Raw genomic sequence first — 24,221 nt, 5'->3', positions numbered from 1 at the left:
CTCAGGTATCTGTGTGAAGTGCCTTTGGGATAATTTCAATCCTGTTTGCGATGGGCACAAATTCCACACCAGAAAACTGCCTCTAATTCGGCTCTAATTAGCACTGAATTGCAGTTACATTTACATAGCACCTTTCACAACCTCAGAACATATCACAGCGCTTTACAACCAATGAAGTCTTTTGGAAGTATAAGTACTGTTGCAACATAGGAAACATGGCATCCAATTTGCACACAGCAAGCTCCCACAACCAACATAGTGACAATGACCACATTCTCTGTTTTAGTGATGTTTGTTAAGGGCTGAGTTTTGGATAGGATCCTGGGGAGAACTCCTCTGCATTTCTTGAAATAATGCAATGAGATGTCTTACATCCACTGGAGAAGGAAGGCGGGATCTCAGTTTAACATTTGATCCAAAAGGCAGCACTCTGACAGTGCTAATTAAACCTAACCATCAAAGACACTCTAGGCAGTCATAGAAATGGGCAAATGGAAGAGAAACTTCCTGAAAAAAACATATGTTTATTGGGATGCCAAAAAGGGGGCAATTTTAATAAGTTTTAGGATTTGTGAATGAATGAGAGAAATGAATGTTTTTTCTCTGTATCTTATATTTTCTCTTGACCTTTTAATGAAATGCACCTTTTCTCAAATCGCATTTCACTCTGCCAGGTGTGGAAGTGTTATGCTAGACCCCCACCTGCCAAGAATGAGGAGCATCAATTTTGGCATGAACATTGATTTTTAACTGTTGTTGGAGTGAGGAAATGGTTTGTTAAACAGATCAGCCATGGCTGGAAAAAAACATTTACATACGAATAGACATCGAAGGTGAGGAAGCGCATTCCAGGGCCTGCTAGGGAGGATGCAATCCACAAGGGCCAAGACTGGTTAGACCAGCTGGTCACATGACTACCTGAATGTTACAGGGTTTTCTTTTGAATTGGCTACAGAGAGTTTGAGCTGAGAAAGTCTGTTTGCTCCTGGACTGAGAAGATCTCTCCTGTCTGCTCCCATCTCTTTCTCACAAGCCTCCGAATCCACTGAAGACACATGAACCCCAAGAGTGAAAAGTCTTCTACAGCGAACAAGGTTTAAAAAGAATGCTGGGCCCCAACAAAAAGCAAGATCTACCTACAATCAAGGGCTCTACAGTGAGCTCGAAGAACCGTAACAAAAACTCTTCAGATATTTTATTCAGAGATACAGCACTGAAATAGGCCCTTTGGCCCACTGAGTCTGTGCTGACCCTCAACCACTCATTTTTATACTAATCCTACATTAATCCCATATTCCCTACCACATCCCCACAGTTCTCCTACCACCTAGCTACACTAGGGGCAATTTACAATGGCCAATTTACCTATCAACCTGCAAGTCTTTGGCTGTGGGAAGAAACTGGAGCAGCCAGCAGAAACCCACACAGTCACAGGGAGAACTTGCAAACTCCGCACAGGCAGTACCCAGAACCGAACCCGGGTCGCTGGAGCTGTGAGGCTGTGGTGCTAGCCACTGTGCCACCCAAATTTTTCCACTTTATTTTTTTCTCCTGCTCTTTTCTGTCTCTATTTGCATGTGTATATTGCTTCTGGATGCTAGCGTGGGTGTGTTGTATATCTGTAAGTGTCAACCAAATTAGAGTTTAAGTTCAAGTTTAATAAATCTCAACTTTTCTTCTTTAAACCTAAGAAAGGCTGTTTGTGTTGGTTTCTTTACCTTATAGCTGGAAAGCAGTGAACAAGGATTCACCAAAGGGGAGCTAAAAACACGGTGTGTTTGAAATTAAACCCTGTTACAATAAGACCAGGTGAAGGCTGAAAGGGAACGCTAGACCTCTTTCTCACCTGGTCGTAACAATACTGAACTGTTAGTCTAGATTTTGCACTCAAGTCTCTGGAGTAGGGCTTGACCCCACAATCTTTGAAGTCAAAGGCAAGTGGACCACCAACTGAGTCATCTCATTAAAGTGTATTTATTGTTGTTATAAATTCAATTTATGCCCAGCAAGTACATCAACCGAATGAACGACCAGCTAATCTGGTTTTGATGGTGTTTGCTGAGGGTAGGGAGAATGTTGACTGTGCCTCTTCAGGAAGTGCTACGGGATGCTTCGTGTTCACGCCTGCATAAACTTGCCTGAGGAACGAAAATTCTGCCAGTGTCGTGCTCCCCTCAGTACGGCACTGAATTGTCAGCCCACGTGATGCACTCCAGCAATCGGAGCTGCACCCATGGACATTTTGACTGAGAGGTGAGAGTGCGACTGACCGAACCAAGCTAGCACTTGCAAGTGAGAGAGAGTATAGATGTTCCATCTTGGGAGTTTTAGCTCTATAGTATACTCAGTGGTTTGGTTTGGAGGTGGTACTGGGTTTCAAACCTTAGTCAGAGACTGACCAAAACAATATCTAAAACTGGGAGGGTGGTGAGGGAAGTGGAAATAGCATATGCACAGATCATCTCTGTGTCATGCTTGACTCAGTGGAAGTCTGTTTGCCTCTGAGTCAGAAGACTATGAGTTCAAGCCCCACTCCAGGGACTTGAATACCTAAACTAGCCTGAAAATCCTGTGGAGTGCTAAAGGAATGCTGCACTTTTGGAAGGATAGTTTTTTGGATAGACTGTTAAACAGGGACTCTCACATGAATGTAAAACATTTCATGGCAACATTTCTATGAAGAGCAGGGGAGTTCGTCTGGTGTCCTGGATAATACTTATCCCCCAACTTACATCATTAAAGTCATTTGGTCATTAGCACATGGCTATTTGTGAGATCTTGCTGTGCATAAATTGGCTGCATTATTTGCTACATTACACCAGTGACTCGGCTTTAAAACGTTGGTTGTTAAGCCCTTTAGGACATTCTGAGGTTGTGAAAGGTGCTCTGTCATCCTTTGAGTAGATCACTCCCCTCCCACATTCAATCCCCCCCCCCTCCCCACCCCACTTGCACAAGTGGCCCCTGATCATGCAATGTTTTACCAAAGTCCAACATTAGAAAACCAGACCCTTTTCTATGCAGGCAGTCAGTCCCCGACCCAGCCAGCTGGGCACCATACTTGGTGGTCAGTCATCCTGTTCACAAGGAAGGGGTGTGTAAAGAATAAAAAGATGTATAATTCTGCACCGACAAGCCAGATTTTACATTGACCACACATCACAACAGGGAGGCTGTTCCTCAGCTGCTATTCATAGAATCATAGAATCTTGCAGCACAGAAGGAGGCCATTCAGGCTATCATGTCTGTCCTGGCTCTTTGAAAGAGAAGTCCAATTAGTGCCATTCCCCCTCTGCTCTTTCCCCTATAGTCCTGCAAATGTTTCCTTTTCGAATATTTATCCAATTTCCTATTGCAAGTTACTATTGAATCTGCCAGTGGAAACAGTTTCTCCTTATTTACTCTTTATGATTTTACCCTTTATAATTTTGGACACCTCAATTAAATCTCACCTTTTGTAAGGATTAGCAAAGAAAAAATTTTTTACGTAAAAAATAAAAACAGACGTCAAGGATTGTCTGTACGGATCTGAGCTCCTCACTTTGGGTGGCGGGGGGCGGGGCGGGGGTGGGGGGTTGGTGGGCAGTGGGGGTGAGGGTCGTTGTTGTGGTCCGGGATTGTGAAAAGCTATCCACCAAAACCCCCTCCCCCCCTCCCCCCACACTCAAACACTCGACCCCCCTCCCCCACCTCACCCAGCCAAAGGGATGGTTCATGCATCAGATAGACTCGGCACAACCCTTCACGGTGGTAGTTGGCAGAGCCAGTCCTGCCTGGGTTCAATGGCAGTGGAATCACTCTTGCCCAAAGGCACAGGAGCTTAGCCGTATGTCAGCAATAAGAGGACTGCTGGAATTCAACCAGTTAAAACCGTCCGTCTAGTACAGAGCACTGGGCAGCGTGCCAGGCAGATGTTGCCATGGCACCAACCTCCCAAAGGTGATGCATTTTGCCTAATTCTATAAGTTGCCGTTTGGTTTCAGGCTGCAAACTAGACAATCCTGTGAGGCGAGGATTCCTTCTTTTGTTTTTTTTGTAAGATAAAAAGGCAAAGATTTATAGGAACTATCTCTCTTGCTTGCATTAAGGACAAGCAACTTTTATACTAGTGGATTGGCCACTGAGAGAGGTTGGAGACAGAGAGAATATGACAGTGACAGAGGCTGAGCCAGAGAATGTGATACAAACTGAGACACAAAGAAGCAGAGACAAGATGAGATTGTGACAGAGAGGCAATCAGTCAGACAGAAAGCAGTTAGAAAGAGAGACGCAGAGAGAAAATTCAAGGAGAGAGAAAGAGACAGGAGGGACTATGACAGATGAACAGATCGTTAGGTAGGGATAGAGAGAAGCAGAGGGATAGACAAAGGAAGACACAGAGAAACAGAGATGCTGACGAGCATAAGCCAAGTGAAGAAAGTAGTAAACAGAACCAAAAAAAACGACAGTCGGAGAGACGGGAGAAGCTACAAGAGAAGAGAAGGAAAATCAAAAAAGAGAAAAAGAAGCAGACAGAAACAGAACACAAGGCACAGAGAGAGAGAAAATGATGAATGGATAGAAGTGCAGAAACAGAGGGAGGAAGCAAGGGCAGAGAAAGGGTGAAACAAAAGAGGAATGAAAGAGATCGACCACAGAAAGTGAGAAGAGAGAGTGTGACAGACGTAGAATGGGAGGAGAAAGAAAGAGAAAGAACGAGGGAAAATGACAGCGACAGAGAGAGGGAGCGAGAGCACAAGCCACGGAGATCAGCATGCATGCAGCATACATCTGCACAACACACAAAATGGCGGACTGTTCAATGTCCATACCCAGGCTGAGGGAACTGTTCAGCTTGGAAGCACAACTTTACCATTATGCTGTTAGCTGCCTTTTTTTCTCCTTTTTTTGGCAGGACACCAGGAGGCAGTCCTCTTCATGCCTGAGAAATTCTGCTGTTTATCTCCTAATTCTCCCCCGAAAAAGCGGACAAGTTGAGGTGGGGGGGGGGGTGGAGAGTGAGGCGGGGTGGAAGAAAGTAGGAATCTGAAACTGATTGTATCGATGGTCATGAGAAATTCTTTTTGTTTTATTTTTTTTTAAAATCTGGCTTTCCCGAAGGAGGGGAGGGAGGGGAAAGTTTTTTTAAATCTTTGTGACAGGACACAACAAAGGCTTGGCAGCGTGCACGGCGAAGGAACCATAGCGAACCAGAGTTTGTCGCAGAGCAAAGGGAGGCTAGAATGTGCTGCTCTCCGCACCCTCTTCTCCCTTCACCTCCCTTGTCTTTGATATCGCTCGCCTTTTAAAGAGCTGGTGGAATCCTTCTCTGACCAGAAAAAAAAATATTAAAAAAATTGGAACAGAAATAATCCGAGCGCTTCTGTCAGTCTGAAGCACCTCCTGTTCTGCTCCCATTTGGAGAGCAGTGTGCTGGGGGTGGAGTGGGTCTTGATTAGTATAGTATTAACTGTACTGTGCCTTGTGCCTGGATTCTAAACTGGGATCGGACGTTAAGCATTCCAACATTTGCTCCAACCTGGGAATTGTGCTGGGAAAACCATCTGGAATTTTAAATCTTTTTTTCTAAAGTTTCCTTTCTCACAGATTTGGTGGGTGAGGTGAGGTGAGGTGAGGTGCAGTGCTCAGTTCTAAATTGTCCCTTTTACTGACGGCCACCCCGATGGTGGACGATGTGTTGCCTCTGGGATCCTCAAAAGTGTCGCATCATTTCTGTGGCTCTCTAGGGAAGTACTGCAGCCACCGACACCCCAACCCCCATCCCCTCACCTCTCCCCCATCCTCCCCCTCCCTCCACCTCCCCCCCCCCCCCCACCTCCCCCTCTCCCATTCCCTCGGAAAATTTAAAACGATGAATTCCAGCCATCAATTGGAAAGGACGATAGGAACTGTTGCTCTTGCATTGTCTGCACTGGGGGAGAGCAGTTGTTTATGGACCCTGCAGGTACAGAACCTCTTCGTTTTTATATCTTTTTTAAAAGAGCATTTAAATGTTTTCTAGAAAACTTAAGTATTTCTGCCAGTGGATATTTTTTTTTAAAGTTGTTTGTGAAAGGGGTTTTTTAAAATCATGGGAAGCTTGTTTCCATGATGTTAGCGACGTCAGTAATTGCGGCGAATGCAAAGTATTGGTGAAAATGTTCTCATCAAGGCCAGGGATTCTTGTGTCGGGTCATGTGTGTCTCTCATTGACGCGTAAATTTGGCACCACTGGTCCTGTTGGCAAGACCTTGTGACTCAGAGAGTTTTCTGGAACAGCTATCCAAAAAAAAAAAGAAATTACGGGAAGGCATCGCTGGTGGCCTGAGAGGCATCCAAACAATTGTCAGAAGTGGACGCTGGCGAGGATGGGGGAGTTGTGGAATACATTGCCAAGTGGGGGAGTGGGGGGGCGATATTGAGACTGGCCTTCTCCTTCATTTTCAGTGCTGTTGTATCTAGGAAGAGCAGGCAGCTTGATAGCGAGGGCTGTGCATCACATTCAAGTGGATTTGAGGCAGTGTCTGATGCGATCCGGAGCAAGAAGGAGCTCATGTTCCATTCCTACACTGCCCTGACCTCAGACCGTGCAGTACAAAATTGGCCCTCAGCAGGCTGCTGAGCTGTGCACGTGGGGATGGGGGCCCAGACATCGGTCAGGTGTTCCCGTTTCTCATGGCTGCCTGGCCAGTTCTTGGAGGATGTTGGGATTAGGAAGGGAGCAGGCTCAACAGTGACTGCCTTCTCAATCAAATGGCCTGCCTACAGTACCTGTCTAGACTTGTATCTGAGTCATGGTCACTTGGGTGAAGCACAAAAGGGAAGCTAATGGCAGTGAGTCACACTTCAGCAAGAGTCACTGCTTCCAGGAAAGGAAGTCGATTCAGTTGATCTCCCATGACACTGCACATGCTTAGTCAGAGATTATGGTCTCTCTCTTTGGTGTTTCTGTCAACTTCCTCTGCTTCCTCTCCTACCTTTCTGCTGTTGACTCTTCTTTTGGGTTTTCTCTCTCTATTTTACTTTTTTTTTTGGTAAGGGTTTGTGGGTGCGATGATGCAGTGCTGTGAGGAAATGGTAGCAGCCATCTGTAGCCATAGGCTAGATTTGGGATGGGATTTGTGGGGTAAATGTGGCCCTCACTTCCATTACCTCCATTGAACCCTCATGCTTCCCTCACACCAATCCCCCCAATCTCATCGTCTTGTGTACCCCTTCATCTTTCCACTCACCATTCCCCTTCCTACTACCTCTTAATTCCCATCACTACCCCATCTCATCCACTTTGAACTAGCCCCTTTGTTCGTCCCTCTCCCTCGCTCTGCTGTCACTTGCCTCAGCCTTAAGCTTCCATCCATTCCCTGCAATCACACACTCCATCCGAAAGCTGGTGGCAAAAGGCCCTCAAATCAGTTTCCTTCCTTCTTTCCATGTGTCTCCTACCCCACCTTCCTATCTATCTTCCTCATAGAGGCTTTGTCTGCTTTCAAAAATGACTTGAAAAGAAAGCAAATTAGAATGAGGAAAGAATGCCTGCCTTTCTGTTTGTATTTGTCTGTTTGATGTGTTCCCTCTCCCCCTCAACAAAGGGCAACGGACCTTAGTGAATGGTGGGACTAGCAAGAAATCTCCTGAACCAGTGGGATTTAAGGATTGAGAAAGCAACAGAGGAACGATTGCAAAGGAGGATGACTTACAGTCAAATCAGGTACAGAAAGAAAAATAAACAGAGGGAAATAAAGATTTGGTTAAGAGACAAAGTAAAAAGAGACAGAAGATTTGATTAAGAGACAAAGTAAAAAGAGACAGAAAAGCAAAGTAAGAAAAGATATAAAAAATTAAATATTAAACATGTTTTAAATCTATATCACCAATTAATACCTGCAGAAATAAAATTGAACACTTTAAACTGTTTCCTTTCTGGCCAGAGAGGTTAATTGGCATTGTGTTTATAATTATCACATAATTAGAAGAGTACTTATGTTCTTAATGACCAGATTTAACTTCCTGTGGCAGCTTTAATGGGCAATTAATGTGCAAATCCAGCAAATTCTGGAGATTAACAACTCATGCAGTAGCTCTTAATCCAGCGAATATGCTGGATGATTTCCGCATTGATAACAGCGTGCGTTGTTAATGCGACTATTTCAACACGATCCAGCCTGATGGATTATTCTGCTGCAAGGGTATACCCTTTAAAAGCTACAAGGCGTAGTTGGAGCTCCCCCTCTAACAGCTGTTGATGTACCTACACCACATGGACTGCAGCAGTTCAAGAAGGCAGCTCACCACCACTTTATCAAGGCAGTTAGGGATGGGCAATCGATGCTGGCCTGGCCAGTTATGTTCACATTCCATAAAGGAATAAATGTTTAAAAAAATTAACGCTGTAGGCTTGGAATGAATAGTGGGGTAATTAAAACATCAGCCTATCGCTCTTGCTCCAGTTTTTTTTAAGATCTTAAGATCATAATATCTAATTGTTAAGTGAACAGAGACTGCAGTGAATGAGAGTTTAGTTGTTGTGTCGGCTGGGTTTTTCATATTGAGAAGTGCTTGTCAGTTCAGGTGCAGTTCAGGAGTAACCCCTTGAAGCCAGTAACTTTTTATTCTCTTTTTTTTATTTAAAAAAAAAAGGATTGTTTTACATCTGTGGCAAAGTGTGGCATCTTAATGTAGAGTCCTGTTGGAGCATGGAATGCTTTGTCACAGGAATTAGTTAAGGTGCTAAGCAGTTGCATCTTTTAAGGAAGAATAGATAAACTTCTGATGCAATAGAAGATATGGACTTGAGGGGGAGAAAGCAGGGCAGTGGGATAAATTTTGACCTTATTTTTACATATAATACTAGCAGAGACCCACAAAACATTTACAGAGAAAATAGTAACTTTATTGCTATACTACTTCTTTAAACCCCATCACATGCAACTCCCTCCTTCCCTTCCATACCGCGCCCTCCCTTCCATGCTGTCCCCACCATGTCGTTCCCCCCTTCCTCAACCCCCTGTTCCTTGCTCCACTACCGCCACCTCTCTTCCATGCCATTCCCCAACCCTTCCCCCCTCCCATACTATCTTCCACCCCCCTCCCCCACCCAGGCTGTCTCTCCACCACTCCCCACTCCCATCATCATCAATAGCCCAGTAACTGAGGCCGGGGAGCAGCGAGAGGTCAGGGGGCCAGAGCCCAATAACCGAGGCTGGTTTGCAGTGAGGGCCAGGGGTCAGTAACCAAGGCTGGCAGCTCCGGGGGTTGGGGGCCAGGGACCGAGGCCAGGGAGCGACGAGAGCTAGAGCCAGTAACCGAGGCAGGGAACTGCAGGGGCTGAGGACCAGTAAGCGAGGCTGAGGAATGGGAACTCCGTAACCGGGGCTGGGATGCAGGAGCCCAGTAACCAGGGCTGGAAAGTGGCAAGAAACCGAGCTTGGAGAACTGCAGGGGCTGGGGGCCAGGGACCGAGGCCAGGGAGTGGTGGGAGCCAGGGGCCAGGGATCGAGGCCAGGGAGTGGTGGGAGCCAGGGGCCAGGGACCGAGGCCAGGGAGCGACGAGAACTGGAGCCAATAACGGAGGCTGAGGAACAGTGAGAGCTGAAGCCAGTAACCGAGGCGGGGAACTGGGGCCAGTAACCAAGGCTGGGAAGTGGGAGCCCAATAACCAGGGCCAGGAAGTGGGAACTCAGTAACCGAGGCTGGGAAGTGGGAGCCCAATAACCAGGGCCGGGAAGTGGGAACTCAGTAACCGAGGCTGAGAAGCGGGAGCCCAATAACCAGGGCCGGGAAGTGGGAACTCAGTAACTGAGGCTGGGAAGCGGGAGCCCAATAACCGGGGCCCGGAAGTGGGAACTCAGTAACCGAGGCTGGGAAGTGGGAGCCCAATAACCAGGGCCGGGAAGTGGGAACTCAGTAACCGAGGCTGGGAAGCGGGAGCCCAATAACCGGGGCCAGGAAGAGGGAACTCAGTAACCGAGGCTGGGAAGCGGGAGCCCAATAACCGGGGCCGGGAAGTGGGAACTCAGTAACCGAGGCTGGGAAGCGGGAGCCCAATAACCGGGGCCGGGAAGTGGGAACTCAGTAACCAAGGCTGGGAAGCGGCAAGACCCTAAACCAGTAACCGAGGCTGGATAACTGCGGAACCAGTAAATGCGGTGTGTGTGTCAGACTCCATCCACCAATTCAACCCACCGACCAATAAGAACAGTGTGGACAGACAGAAACTGCATATTATTATAATAGATCGTCTGACCTGGTATTTATTATTAGTTACAGTTCCATTACAGAACTGACAGCAATTTGGGAAATGGAGATGTACCATTGGTTGAAAGTGAGGAGTTTCTCTCCAACATAGGCTGAGGGGTGTAGAATACAGAATAAGGGCATTGCAGCACCACCACTGGTGGGAGGGCATAATTGCAGCATGACAAGTTTGCATAGGAAGTTTCCATTTTAAAGATTAACATAGAAATTTATAAATGTAAAATGTTTGCACAAAGTTATGACAATAGCATGGCCATTGTGTTACAACCAAGGCGGGAGGAGTGCACTGTTTTTCTCGTTCCACTTCTGCACAGGTCACAACATATATTTACATTTTTTCCCGGTTACCGATATGGTCAATCTTAGACTCTATTTTTATCCCAGAATAAAATTCACCAACCAGGTTTCTTTACTAAACAACAAAATTATCAGTTTATTATAAAACAAGTCTTAACCAGTAATGAAGCAAAGCATTAACACACAGGATGTAATATGAAAGTTCCCTTTTACCTTAGCTCCTCACACACACACACACACACACACACAGATTAACTGAAAAAAATAGATAAGAATACTTTGGCCAAATACTTGCTAACTCTTGAAGAATAAAGAGAAGATATGGAAAGATGTCAGATGTCCTTTTTTTTCCGGTTTGGCATCCCAAATATGCATAGACGGCTGTCCCTGGGATCGTCATAGAACAGTTCTTTTCAGGCGACATTGAGGATCAGTTTGAGCAGGCTTTCCAGGAGAAATGCAGCAACAGTTTCAGTTTGTTTCTTGCACTTGTTTCTCAGGGCTTCTTAAAGAGAAGTAAAAACTGGCAGGCTTTTCAAAGAGCTGAAAAAGGCTGAGTTGAGGTTTGTTATAGGCAGGTTGATTCTTTAACTCCTTTTCAGAACACTGTCCATACCCCAACTGTCTGTCCAAAGTGAAACCAAAAACATCTCAGGAGTCAAGCCACTTGACCCCTATAAATCTTGACCTGTCACTTCTCTGTAAACATCTTCCCCAAGTCAAAAAATCCCCCTGCTGGGTATTTATCTGAAAACAGGTGCCTTACAGTAACTGTTGTTTACAAGTAAATTCCAAAAGACCTCTGATGACCTCTTTTTAAAAAAACACAAAGTTCCAGCATCAATGGAATCTTTTTCCAGTTTTAAATCCTCATAATTTAACAAAAAAAGGAAACACTTGTAACAATAGGAAGCAATGTTTTTTTACACAAGAAAGACTTGCATTTATGTAGTGCCTTTCATGATCTCAAAGTGTCCCAAAGTGCTTCATAGCCACTGTTGCCACTGTTGTAATGTAGGAAATGCCACAGTTAATTTGCACACAGCAAGCTCCCATAAACAGCAATGTGATAATAACCAGATAATCTGTTTTTAGTGATGTTGATTGCAGGATAAATATTGGCCAGGATACTGCGTAGAACTCCCCTACTGTTCTTTTAATTGTACCATGGAATCTCTTACATCCACCTGAGAGGGCAGACGGAGCCTCAGTTTAACGTCTCATCCAAAAGGCAGCGCACGATGCCCTCAGTACTGCAGTGGGAGTGCCAGCCTAGATATTTGTGCTCAAGTCTCTGGAGTGGGAGTTGAACCCACAACTTTCTGACTCAGGGGCAGGAGTGCTACCCACTTTGTGTGACAGATAGTAGCTATAACAGTTACAGGTTGTAACTATGACATTTACAGGTTGTGTAGGCACTTTGAGAGATAAGTTATAGCTATAGGAAATATATGAAAGCGAGGAGGAGTGGGACTAATTTCAAAGAGCCAGCACAGGTACGATGGGCCAACTGGCCTGCTTATGTGATTCTAAAATATAGAGAGTGGGAGAGTGGGGAATGAATTAAATACCGCCATTGCTGTGTTTATCCTTAGTCCTTTGTCCATCCCTTCTCTTCACTCCAACCACTGGTGACTGAGTCTTCAGCCATCACACCCCCTCCTGCTCCAGAATTCTCTTCCCAAATGACTCTAATGTGTTCATTACATTCCCCTTCCCCTGAGGTTCATAAGCATCTTTAAAGCCTCCGCTTTTAACTATGCCTCCAATCCTCCTCGTTTTTCAGCTGGCACAGACACAATGGGCCAAGTGGCCTCTTTCTGTACCTTATACTTTCTATGATTCTCCCCAGTACTGCTCTGCCCAAGCGTTGCTCAGTGTCACACCCATCTGTGAGTTGCCTTGAGACATCTCACTACGTTGAATGCCCAATATAAAGTATAAGTGTTTGGTGCTCGGTGGTAGCATTCTTGCCTCTGGATGTAACAAATCCTACAGAACTATTTTGAAGAAGAGCAGGGAGCATTCTCCATGGTGTCCTGGTCAACTTTTATCTCCTCAGCCGACATCACTAAAAAAAAAAGCAGAGGATCTGCTCATTATCACATTGCTGATTGTGAGATCTTGCTGTGTGGTATTGACTGCCATTATTCCCTACATTGCAGCAGTGGCTACACTTTGAAAAATACTTAATCAGCTATAAAATGCTTTGGGTTGGTGAAAGATGCTATATTATAGTCATTGTATCTTGAAGTGGACAGTGTATTGCAGGGGCTCTTTTGTGTGATGAGCTCTTGAGATGGTGAATTATACGACGTTGCCGAGTGTTTGTGACCATTTTTGCCCGAGAGGCAGTGACACTCACCCTGAATTATTAGTTCATTCAATACCTATTTTGTTTAACGTAGGCTTGCTCTAATTTTTCAAAGAAGTTGTTGTACTATCACGGCCCACTTCTGCAGTGCCTGGAGGAAACTCAATGTTATCTTTTGAGTCAGGATTTCAAAGATCTTGTACCATCGGGAAGATTTGACGTCCAATCAGAAGCTTCCAGTTTCAATCCTTGAGTAACTACTCGACAGCCAGGGCAGGGGTCAGAGATTATAAGGTTGGCCTCAGTGCCCCTGGATGAAGGACGGGTCAATCTTCAAGGTTCCTACTTCTGATCACTATTGAAAGACTTATGTTAGAAAGTGTTTATGTGCGTGTGAATGTAAGCGCTTGTGTGTGTATGTGCATGCACTATTATGTGTGGGTACACTCACTTTGTGTGTACGTATGTGCTTGAGTGTCTGTGTGTGTCTGTGTATGTGTTTCTGTGTATGGTTTGTGTGTGGTATGTGTGTGTGGTGTCTGTGTGTGTGTGTGTGTGTGTGTGTGTGTGCATGGTTATATGCATGTGTATGTGTGCACGCAGATTTGTATGTGTGTGCGTGTCAACAGTGAGAGGATGGCATCGTGATTCAGGCCAATCCCGTACTCACTCCACCTTCACATAGACACATACACCACACAAACCCACCCCCCCCCCACACACACACACACACACACCACACACACAGACATATACACCACACATACACACATGCACACACCCCTCACACCCAACCCTCATGCACACACGCAAGCACCCACACGCACACACCACTCACACACAAACCTCACGCACACTCCACACACAAACACACGCACATACACACGCACACACAGACACAAGCCCCCCACACACAAGCACACACAAATACACGCACAGCATACACACATACACTGGGGGGGGGGGGGTTTGTGTGTGTGTGCATGTGAATGGTGTGTGTGTATGTGCGTGTGTTTGTCTGTGTGGTGTATGTGAGGGGTCTGTGTGTATGATGTGTGGTGTATGTGTCTGTATGTGTGGTGTGTGGGGGGGATGTGTGTGTGGTGTGTGTGTCTATGTGAAGGTGGGGTGAGTACGGGATTGGCCTGAATCCCATGACACCCTCTCACTGCTGACACGCATTCTCAAGCCTCAAATCTGAACCTAAGCCACCCGACGTGAATGCTGAGGGCTGGGGTCGGACGCCTGTTTTAACATCAATGGAGGGCAAAATCAGGCAGGGTATAAAACTGAACATCTGAACTGACTGCTCCCCACCCCCAACTCCATTCCCACCAGACAAGTTAGTTGGAAATCAAGGATCAGAAATCGCATTGAGTCAGAATTTTCAGGACAAAGGAGGAGAGGAGCCTCAGAGGCAGAAAAGCTCAGTTCCCAACTGTGTACATCATATTGTTTTCACATATAGAAAGGGGGTGGTGATGGTGAAGTATGCAGAGAGTGGTCTGTCTGAAAGCAGGAGAGAATAATGAGATTAGATTGGGGCGACACAGTCTCATAGCTCCAGCAAGCCTGGGTTCAATTCTGGGTACTGCCTGTGAGGAGTTTGCAAGTTCTCCCTGTGACTGTGTGGGTTTCTGCTGGGTGCTCTGGTTTCCTCCCAAAGACTTGCAGGTTAGTAGGTAAATTGGCCATTGTAAATTGCCCCTAGTGTAGGTAGGAGAATTGAGGGAAGGTGGGGATATGGGATTAATGTAGGTTTAGTATAAATGGGTGGTTGTTAGTTGGCACAGATTTGGTGGGCCAAAAGGCCTGTTTCAGTGCTGTATCTCTCTATGACTCTAGATTGCGACAAAGCAGACCAAGTGTTGTAAAGGATAGTGTTCAAGATAAATCTGTGCTACATAGGAGCAGGTGTAGGCCATTGAGCCTGCTCTGCCATTCAATACAATCATAGCTTATCTTCCACTTCAGTGCCTTTTTCCCACACTATCCTCATATCCCCTTATGCTATTTTGTATTTAGAAATCTGTAAATCTCTGCTTTAAACATACTCAATGACTGAGCTTCCACAGACCTCCGGGGTAGAGAATTCCAAAGATTCACAACCCTCTGAGTAAAGAAATTTCTCCTCATCTCTGTCCTAAGTGGTTTCCCCCTAAATTTGAAATTGTGTTCCCTGGTTCTAGACTCACCAACCAGGAGAAACATCTTAGCTGTATCTACCCTGTCTATCCCTTTAAGTATTTTGTAGGTTTCAATGAGATCACGTCTCATTCTTCGAAACTCAAGAGAATACAGGCCCAGTTTCCCCAATCTCTCATAAACACAGAAACATAGAAAATAGGAGCAGGAGTAGGCCATTCGGCCCTTCGAGCCTGCTCCACCATTCATTATGATAATGGCTGATCATCCAACTCAGTAACCTGTTCCGGCATTCGCCCCATACCCTTTGATCCTGTTAGACCCAAGAGCTATATCTAACTCCTTCTTGAAAAATACAATGTTTTGGCCTCAACTGCTTTCTGTGGTAGCAAATTCCTACTCACTACTCCCTGGGTGAAGAAACTTCTCCTCATCTCAGTTCTGAATGGTTTACCCCGTATCCTTAGACCATGACCCCTGGTTCTGGACTCACCCACCATCGGGAACATCCTTCCTGCATCTACCCTGTCAAATCCTGTTAGAATTTTATAGGTTTCTATGAGATCCCCCCTCACTCTTCTGAACTCCAGGGAATATAATCCTAACCGATTCAATCTCTCCTCATATGTCAGTCCCGCCATCCCAGGAATCAGTCTGGTATACCTTCGCTGCACTCCCTCTATAGCAAGAACATCCTTCCTCAGATAAGGAGACCAAAACTGCATGAAATATTCCAGGTGTGGCCTCACCAAGACCCTGTATAATTGCAGCAAGACATCCCTGCTTCTGTACTCGAATCCTCTCGCTATGAAGGCCAAACATACCATTTGCCTTTTTTACCGCCTGTTGCACCTGCATACGTACCTTCAGCGACTGGTGTACGAGAACACCCAGGTCTCACGGCATATTCTCCTCTCTCAGTTTATAGCCATTCAGATAATAATCTGCCTTCCTGTTTTTGCTACCAAAGTGGATAACCCAGTTCCGAAGAAGGGTCACTGACCCGAAACGTTAACTCTGCTTCTCTTTTCACAGATGCTGCCAGACCTGCTGAGTGGTTCCAGCATTTCTTGTTTTTATTTTGGATAACCTCACATTTATCCACATTATACTGCATCTGCCATGCATTAGCCCACCTACTCAACTTGTCCAAATCATCCTGAAGCCTCTCTGCATCCTCCTCCCAACAAACCCTCCCACCCAGTTTTGTGTCATCTGCAAATTTGGAGATATTGCATTTAGTTCCCTCATCTAAATCATTGATGTATATTGTGAATAGCTGGGGTCCTAGCACCGATCCCTGTGATACCCCACTAGTCACTGCCTTCCATTCAGAAAAAGACCCATTTCTCCCTACTCTTTGTTTCCTGTCCGCCAACTAATTTTCTATCCATCGCAATATGCTACCCCCAATCCCATGCGCTTTAATTTTACAAGCTAATCTCTTATGTGGGACTTTGTCGAAAGCCTTCTGAAAGTCCAAATAAACCACATCCACTGGCTCCCCCTCATCAACTCTACTAGTTACATCCTCAAAGAATTCCCTTTCCTAAATCCATGCTGACTCTGCCCGATTCTACCACTGTTTTCTAGTTTAGAGATACAGCACTGAAACAGGCCCTTCGGCCCACCGAGTCTGTGCCAACCATCAACCACCCATTTATACTAATCCTACACTAATTCCATATTCCTACCACATCCCCACCTGTCCCTATATTTCCCTACCACCTACCTATACTAGGGGCAATTTATAATGGCCAATTAACCTATCAACCAGCAAGTCTTTGGCATGTGGGAGGAAACCAGAGCACCCGGAGGAAACCCACGCAGACACAGGGAGAACTTGCAAACTCCACACAGACAGTACCCAGAATTGAACCCGGGTCGCTGGAGCTGTGAGGCTGCGGTGCTAACCACTGCGCCACTGTGCCGCCCACTGTGCCGTTTTCTAAATGCTCTGCAATAAAATCTTTGACAATGGACTCTAGAATTTTCCCCACTACCGACGTCAGACTGACTGGTCTATAATTCCCTGCTTTCTCTCTACCTCCCTTTTTAAATAGTGGGGTTACATTAGCTACCCTCCAATCTGTAGGAACAGTTTCCAGAGTCTATAGAATCTTGGAAAACGACCACCAATGCATCCACTATTTCTAGGGCCACTTCCTTAAGTACTCTGGGATGCAGACCATCAGGCCCTGGGGATTTATCGGCCTTCAATCCCATCAATTTCCCCAACACCATTTCTCTACTAATACTGATTTATTTCAGTTCCTCTCTCTCACTAAACCCTGTGTTCCCCAACATTTCTGGTATGATATTTGTGTCCTTCTTTGTGAAGACAGAACCAAAGTATGCATTTAGTTGGTCTGGCATTTATTTATTCCCCATAATAAATTCCCCTGTTTCTGACTGTAAGGGACCTACATTTGTCTTCACCAATCTTTTTCTCTTCACATACCTGTAGAAACTTTTACAGTCAGTTTTTATGTTCCCCGCAAGCTTGCTCTCGTACTCTATTTTCCCCTTCTTAATCAATCCCTTGGTCCTCCTTTGCTGAATTCTAAACTGCTCCCAATCCTCAGGTCTGTTGTTTTTCCTGGCAAATATATATGCCTTTTCCTTGGATCTAATGCTATCTCTAACTTCTCTTGTAAGTCATGGTTTGGCTACCTTTCCCGTTTTACGTTTGCGCCAGACAGGGATAAACAATTGTTGCAGTTCATCCATGCGCTCTTTAAATGGACAGTCCCGCAATCCCGGGAATAAGTCTAGTGAACCTTCATTACACTCCCTCTATGGCAATAATATCCTTCCTAAAGTAAGAGGACCAAAACTGCACACAGTACTCCAGGTGCAGTCTAACCAAGGTTCTATACAATTGAAGCAAGACTTCACTACTCCTGTACTCAAATCCTCTTGCGATAAAGACTAACATACCATTAGCCTTCCTAATTGCTTTCTGCACCTGCATGTCAGCTTTCAGTGACTTATTGACGAGGACACCCAGGTCCCTTTGTACATCTACACTTTCTAATCTCTTTCCATTTAAGAAATACTCTGCACATTTGTTCCCCCTGCCAAAGTGGATAACCTCACATTTTTCCACATTATATTCCATCTGCTATGTTCTTGCCCACTCACTCTTTCCAAATCCCCTTGAAGCCACTTTGCATCTTCCTCACAACACACATTCCCACCTAGTTTTGTGTCATCCGCGAACTTGGAAATACTACATTTGGTCCCCACATCCAAATCATTGATATATATTGTGAACAGTTGATCCCTGCGATACCCCACTAGTCACAGCCTGCCGAAGCGACAATGACCCGTTTATTCCTACTCTCTGTTTTCTGCCTGTTAACCAATCTTTAATCCATGCCAGTATATTACCTCCTATCCCAGATGCTTTAAATTTGCGAACCAACCTCCTGTGGGAGACTTTATCAAAGGCCTTTTGAAAATCCAAGTATACCACATCCACCTCCTCCCCTTTATCAATTCTGTTCGTAACGTCCTCAAAAAACTCCAACAGGTTCGTCAAACATGATTTCCCATTCATAAATCCATGTTGACTATGCCCAATCAGATCATTATTATCCAAGTGTCCATTTATCACATCCTTTTACAAAGGGGGAGATGTTTCTACCTAGATTAATATTTATATGGGAGTGAGTTACAGGTTGGGATGTGCACAAGGGGATTGGGATGTTTATATATAGAATAACAGATACCCAGGAGTGAGTTACAGGCTGGAATCTAATTGATATATGTTCTAACACTGAGTTCACTGTGTAAGTAGCTTGATGATTTGTCGGTATTTAGGCAATAGAAACTTGTCTTGGTGGGTCCTTGTTCTCTGCACCTCTTTACTGGGTCGTATTAAGGCCCTAATTTCAGCGTTTCAGGGGAAATTGTCATATTACTATCCAGGTCCTAACAAAGGGAGACTGAACATTTCCTTTCCTTTCTATTCAATACAGATAAAGCCAGTCTATAGAAGCCATGGCTTGATCACCCTTGCTGCAATTGGACAATGGAGTAAAGGTAGTAAATGTTTTATTGTTTGTTTTTCATAAGCAGTGAGTATATGGTCTCTGACCCTGATGGTGGTTTGCTCAGTCAATCTAAGGAGTAGATGAGCCAGACAGATCAAGAAGACCCCAGAATTGATATTTGCTGAACCCACTGAACTCATGTGGTACCAGAGTTATGGAAGCAAAGTTACTCTGTACATTATATACAACATTTATTCTCTGGAGGGAGTGAGGGAGGTCCGTGCTGGGTTCCGTCACTCAGAAAATGTAGATTTCTTTTCACACTAGCTCACTTTCCAGTATTTTGGAGTGACTTTTTATACAAGTTCTTATGTGCCTATTACTTCACATGAGAGAATGAAGGACAAGGGGGCATAACCTCAAAATCAGAGCAAGGCCATTCAGGAGAGAAAGTTAGGAAGCACTTCTTCACACAAAGGATGGTAAAAGTGTAGAGCTTTCTCCCAAAAAAAAGCATTAGCACTAGCTCAATTAATAATTTCACATCTGAGATCAACAGGTTTATTTTGCAAGCTAAGGGTATTAAAGGATTATAGAGCCAAGGCAGGTCAATGGCGTTAAGATACAGATTAGCCATGATCTCAATGAATGGCAGAACTACCTCAAGGGGCTGAATGGCCTTCTCCTGCTCCTATGTTCCTAAATAACTGACCCCGCTGATCCTTGGGTGCTATACCAATCCTTGGTGGCCCTAGAAAAAGATGCATTGCTGGTCATTTTTCAAAATTCTCTAGACTCTGGAACAGTTCCAATGGATTGGAGGGTAGCTAATGTAACCCCACTATTTAAAAAAGGAGATAGAGAGAAAACAGGGAATTATAGACCAGTTAGCCTGACATCAGTAGTGGGGAAAATGCTAGAGTCCATTATAAAAGATGTAATAGCAGAGCACTTGGAAAACAATGACATGATTGGACAAAGTCAACATAGATTTATGAAAGGGAAATCATGCTTGGCAAATCTACTGACATTTTTTGAGGATGTAACTAATAGAATAGTTAAGGGAGAACAGTGGATGTGATGTATTTGGACTTTCAGAAGGCTTTCAATAAGGTCCCACATAAGAGATTAGCGTGCCAAATTAAAACACATGGGATTGGGGGATAGAGAACTGGTTGGCAGGCAGGAAACAAAGAGTAGGAATAAACTTAGGGTAGGTTCTTTTTCCGAGTGGCAGGCAGTAACTAGTGGGGTACCGCAGGGATCAGTGCTAGGACCCCAGCTATTCGCAATATATATTAATGATATAGATGAGGGAATTAAATACTTTACTTACTTACTGATATATCCAACTTTGCAGATGACACAAAGTTGGGTGGGAGTTTGAGCTGTGAGGAGGATGCAGAGAAGCTCCAGTCTGACTTGGACAGGTTGAGAGAGTGGGCAAATACATGGCAGATGCAGTATAATGTGGATAAATGTGAGGTTATCTATTTTGGTGGCAAAAACAGAAAGGCAGCTTATTATCTGAACGGCGATAGATTGGGAAAGGGGGAGGTGCAGTGAGACCTGGGTGTCCCTGTGCACCTGTCGCCGAAAGTCTGCATGCAGGTACAGCAGGCAGTTAAGAAGGCAAATGGTATGTCGGCCTTCATAGCGAGAGGATTTGAGGAGCAAGGATGTCTTGCTGCAATTATACAAGGCCTTAGTGAGACCACATCTGGAGTATTGTGTGCAGTTTTGGTCTCCTTATCTGAGGAAGGATGTTCTTACTATGAAGGGAGTGCGGCGAAGGTTCACCAGACTGATTCCTGGGATGGCAGGACTGACGTATGAAGAGAGATTGGGTCGATTAGGCTTGTATATGCTAGAGTTTAGAAGAATGAGTGGGGATCTCATAGAAACCTACAAAATTCTAACAGGACTGGACAGACTAGATGCAGGAAGGATATTCCCAATGGCGGGGGAGTCCAGGACCAGGGGTCACAATCTAAGGATAAGGGGTAAGTCATTTAGGACTGAGATGAGGAGGGATTTCTACATCCAGAGAGTGGTGAACCTGTGGAATTCTCTATCACAGAAAGCAGTTGAGGCCAAATCATTAAATATATTCAAGAAAGAGTTAGATATAGTTCTTGGGGCTAACGGGATCAAGGGATACAGAGAGAAAGTGGGAACAGGGTACTGCGTTTGGATGATCAGCCATGATCGTATTGAATGACGGTGGAGGCTCGAAGGGCCGAATGGCCTACTCCTGCTCCTATTTTCTATATTTCTATGTTTCCAAAAAGGCAAGCTCATGGTGAGCTTGCAAGCAGGCTGCAGTCAGGTGCGTTGTGAGGTAAAGGTAAGGGGAGTCACGATCGCAGTGGGTGGAGGTCCTGGGAAAGCAGTGACCCAGATTACTAAGGGGCTGCCTGACATAAAAAAAAAATAGACATCTGACTGGCCAGGGCCTTTTCAGTTCCGTCGCCTGTAGAACTGATTAGAGTGAGCACAATTCAGGTTCCAACATAGAATGACGACCAGGGTCCAATTCGCGTCACAGGGTCCCAGTTTCTATATTAAAAGAAGGCCCTAAAAGAGGTGGGTGTTTTGCACACCTATCAGTGTGCCCCATTTTGAGACCATTACGGCCCTGTTAAGGCCGGGCAAGGTCAGTGAAAATCAACCCTGCTGACTCCTATTGGGCGCATGACTCCTTGGTACCTCGCCTAAATGTCTAGACGGTGAGTATGAGCCAGTCATTTGAGCTTATCACTTTTGAGCTTAATCCTCGCTTAACCCAACATGTACCCAAGCCACATTTCCAGCAGTAATCATCGAGCAGCAATCAGCAGGGATTGGACACGGAGCCTTCTAAGTCTGTATGACTCAGTCCCACCTGGGATTTCTCAGTTATAAAGTCTAGGAGGAGCAGAGTACTGTTCAAAGCTGGTTTTGCTTTTTATGGCTGACAGCAGTTGTCATGGCAGCAGTTGTCATGGCAGATTGTCCCAGACATAGCGGACTGTGCCAGACATGGCAGACTGTGATAGACAGCAGGCTTCCCACTGTCAAAACACATGTCATTAACTGAAGTTCGGTTGCTCAGCCAGATTTGCCTGTCATTTTATTTCCCCTTCAAGTATTTATCCAATTCCCTTTTGAAAGTTATTATTGAATCTGCTTCTATCACCATTTCAGGCAGCGCGTTCCAGATTGTAACGTCTCGCTGGGTAAAAACTGAACCTGAGATGGCAAGATAATTTTCCACGCACTGAGTGGCCTTACTATTCACTGGTTGGCCTGTAAGGAAAGGTTGAGCAGGTTGGGCCTATACTCATTGGAGTTTAAAGAGTGAGAGGTGATCTTATTGTAACATGTAAGATTCTGGGGGGGCTTGACAGGGTGGATGCTGAGAGGATGTTTCCCCTCATGGGGGAATCTAGAACTAAGTGGCACAGTTTCAAAATAAGAGGTCTTTCATTTATGAGAGTTATGAGGAGGAATTTCTTCTCTCAGAGGGTTGTTAATCTTAGGAATTCTCTCCCCCAGAGAGCAGTGAAGGCTGGGTCATTAAATATATTCAAGGCTGAGTTAGACAGATTTTTGATCCACAAGGGAGTGAAGGGTTATCAGGGGAGGCAGGAAAGTGGATCTAAGGCCACAATCAGATCAGCCTAAATCTTATTAAAATGGCAGACCAGGCTCGAGGGGCTGAATGGCCTACTCTTGCTCCTAATTCTTAAGTTCTTATCGTCTTATGATCTTATGAGATGCTGGCTCATGGTGCCTTCTCAGGGTTTCAGGTCTGCTGATTGGGCTGCAGTTGAGGTGGTCTGGGTGTGTCTGAGGGATGTCTGGTAACAGACTGCCCAGGATTAACTTCTACAGCTAAGTGAAAGAGGGCAAACGTTCCCAAGACATAGAAACATAGAAAATAGGAGCAGGAGTAGGCCATTCAGCCCTTTCAGCCTGCTCCGCCATTCATTATAATCACGGCTGATCATCCAACTCAGTGACCTATTCCCGCTTTCTCCCCATACCCTTTGATCCCTTTAGACCCAAGAGCTATATCTAATTCCTTTTTGAAAACATACAATGTTTTGGCCTCAGCTGCTTTCTGTGGTAGTGAATTCCACAGGCTCACCACTCTCTGGGTGAAGAAAGTTCTCCTCATCTCAGTCCTGAAAGGTTTACCCCATATCCTTAGACTATGACCCCTGGTTCTGGACTCCCCCACCATCGGGAACATCCTTCCTGCATCCACCCTGTCAAGTCCTGTTAGAATTTTATAGGTTTCTATGAGATCCCTCCTCACTCTTCTGAACTCCAGCGAGTATAATCCTAACCGACTCAATCTCTCCTCATACGTCAGTCCCGCCATCCCAGGAATCAGTCTGGTAAACCTTCGCTGCACTCCCTCTATAGCAATAACATCCTTCCTCAGATAAGGAGACCAAAACTGCATGAAATATTCCAGGTGTGGCCTCACCAAAGCCCTGTATAATTGCAGCAAGACATCCCTGCTCCTGTACTCGAATCCCCGTGCTACGAAGGCCAACATACCATTTGCCTTTTTTACCGCCTGTTGGACCTGCATGCTTACCTTCAGCGACTGGTGTACGAGAACACCTAGGTCTCGCTGCACATTCCCCTCTCTCAGTTTATAGTCGTTCAGGTAATAATCTGCCTTCCTGTTTTTGCTACCAAAGTGGACAACCTCACATTTATCCACATTATGCTGCATCTGCCATGCATTAGCCCACTCACTCACCTTGTCCAAATCGCCCTGAGGCCTCTCTGCATCCTCCTCACAACTCACCCTCCCACCCAGTTTTGTGTCATCTGCAAATTTGGAGCTCCCCCTCATCAACTCTACTAGTTACATCCTCGAAGAATTCTAGTAGATTTGTCAAGCATGATTTCCCTTTCGTAAATCCATGCTGACTCTGCCTGATTCTGCCACTGTTCTCCAAGTGCTCTGCTATAAAAGCTTTGATAATGGACTCTAGAATTTTCCCCATTACCGACATCAGGCTGACTAGTGTATAATTTCCTGCTTTCTCTCTACCTCCCTTTTTAAATAGTGGGGTTACATTAGCTACCTTCCAATCTGTAGGAATTGTTCCAGAGTCTATAGAATCTTGGAAGATGACCATCAATGCATCCACTATTTCTAGGGCTACTTCCTTAAGTACTCTGGGATGCAGACCATCAGGCCCTGGGGATTTATCAGCCTTCAATCCCAT

General features: G+C 45.2%; 1 long non-coding RNA gene across 1 annotated transcript in view; it reads left to right on the top strand.

Moving 5' to 3' along the window:
• Positions 1 to 24,221, top strand: part of LOC137374271 (uncharacterized) — a 99,956-nt gene that overhangs the window by 30,064 nt on the left and 45,671 nt on the right. Inside the window, exon 3 of the long non-coding RNA XR_010975776.1 lies at positions 18,973 to 19,036. This is a non-coding gene — a long non-coding RNA (uncharacterized lncRNA). The remainder of the gene's footprint in view (positions 1 to 18,972; positions 19,037 to 24,221) is intronic.

The sequence above is a fragment of the Heterodontus francisci genome, chromosome 10 (genome assembly GCF_036365525.1).
Source record: "Heterodontus francisci isolate sHetFra1 chromosome 10, sHetFra1.hap1, whole genome shotgun sequence".
Taxonomy (NCBI): Eukaryota; Metazoa; Chordata; class Chondrichthyes; order Heterodontiformes; family Heterodontidae; genus Heterodontus; species Heterodontus francisci.
The sequence above is the reverse complement of the archived record's forward strand: the minus strand, read 5'-3'. Positions and strand labels throughout refer to the sequence as shown.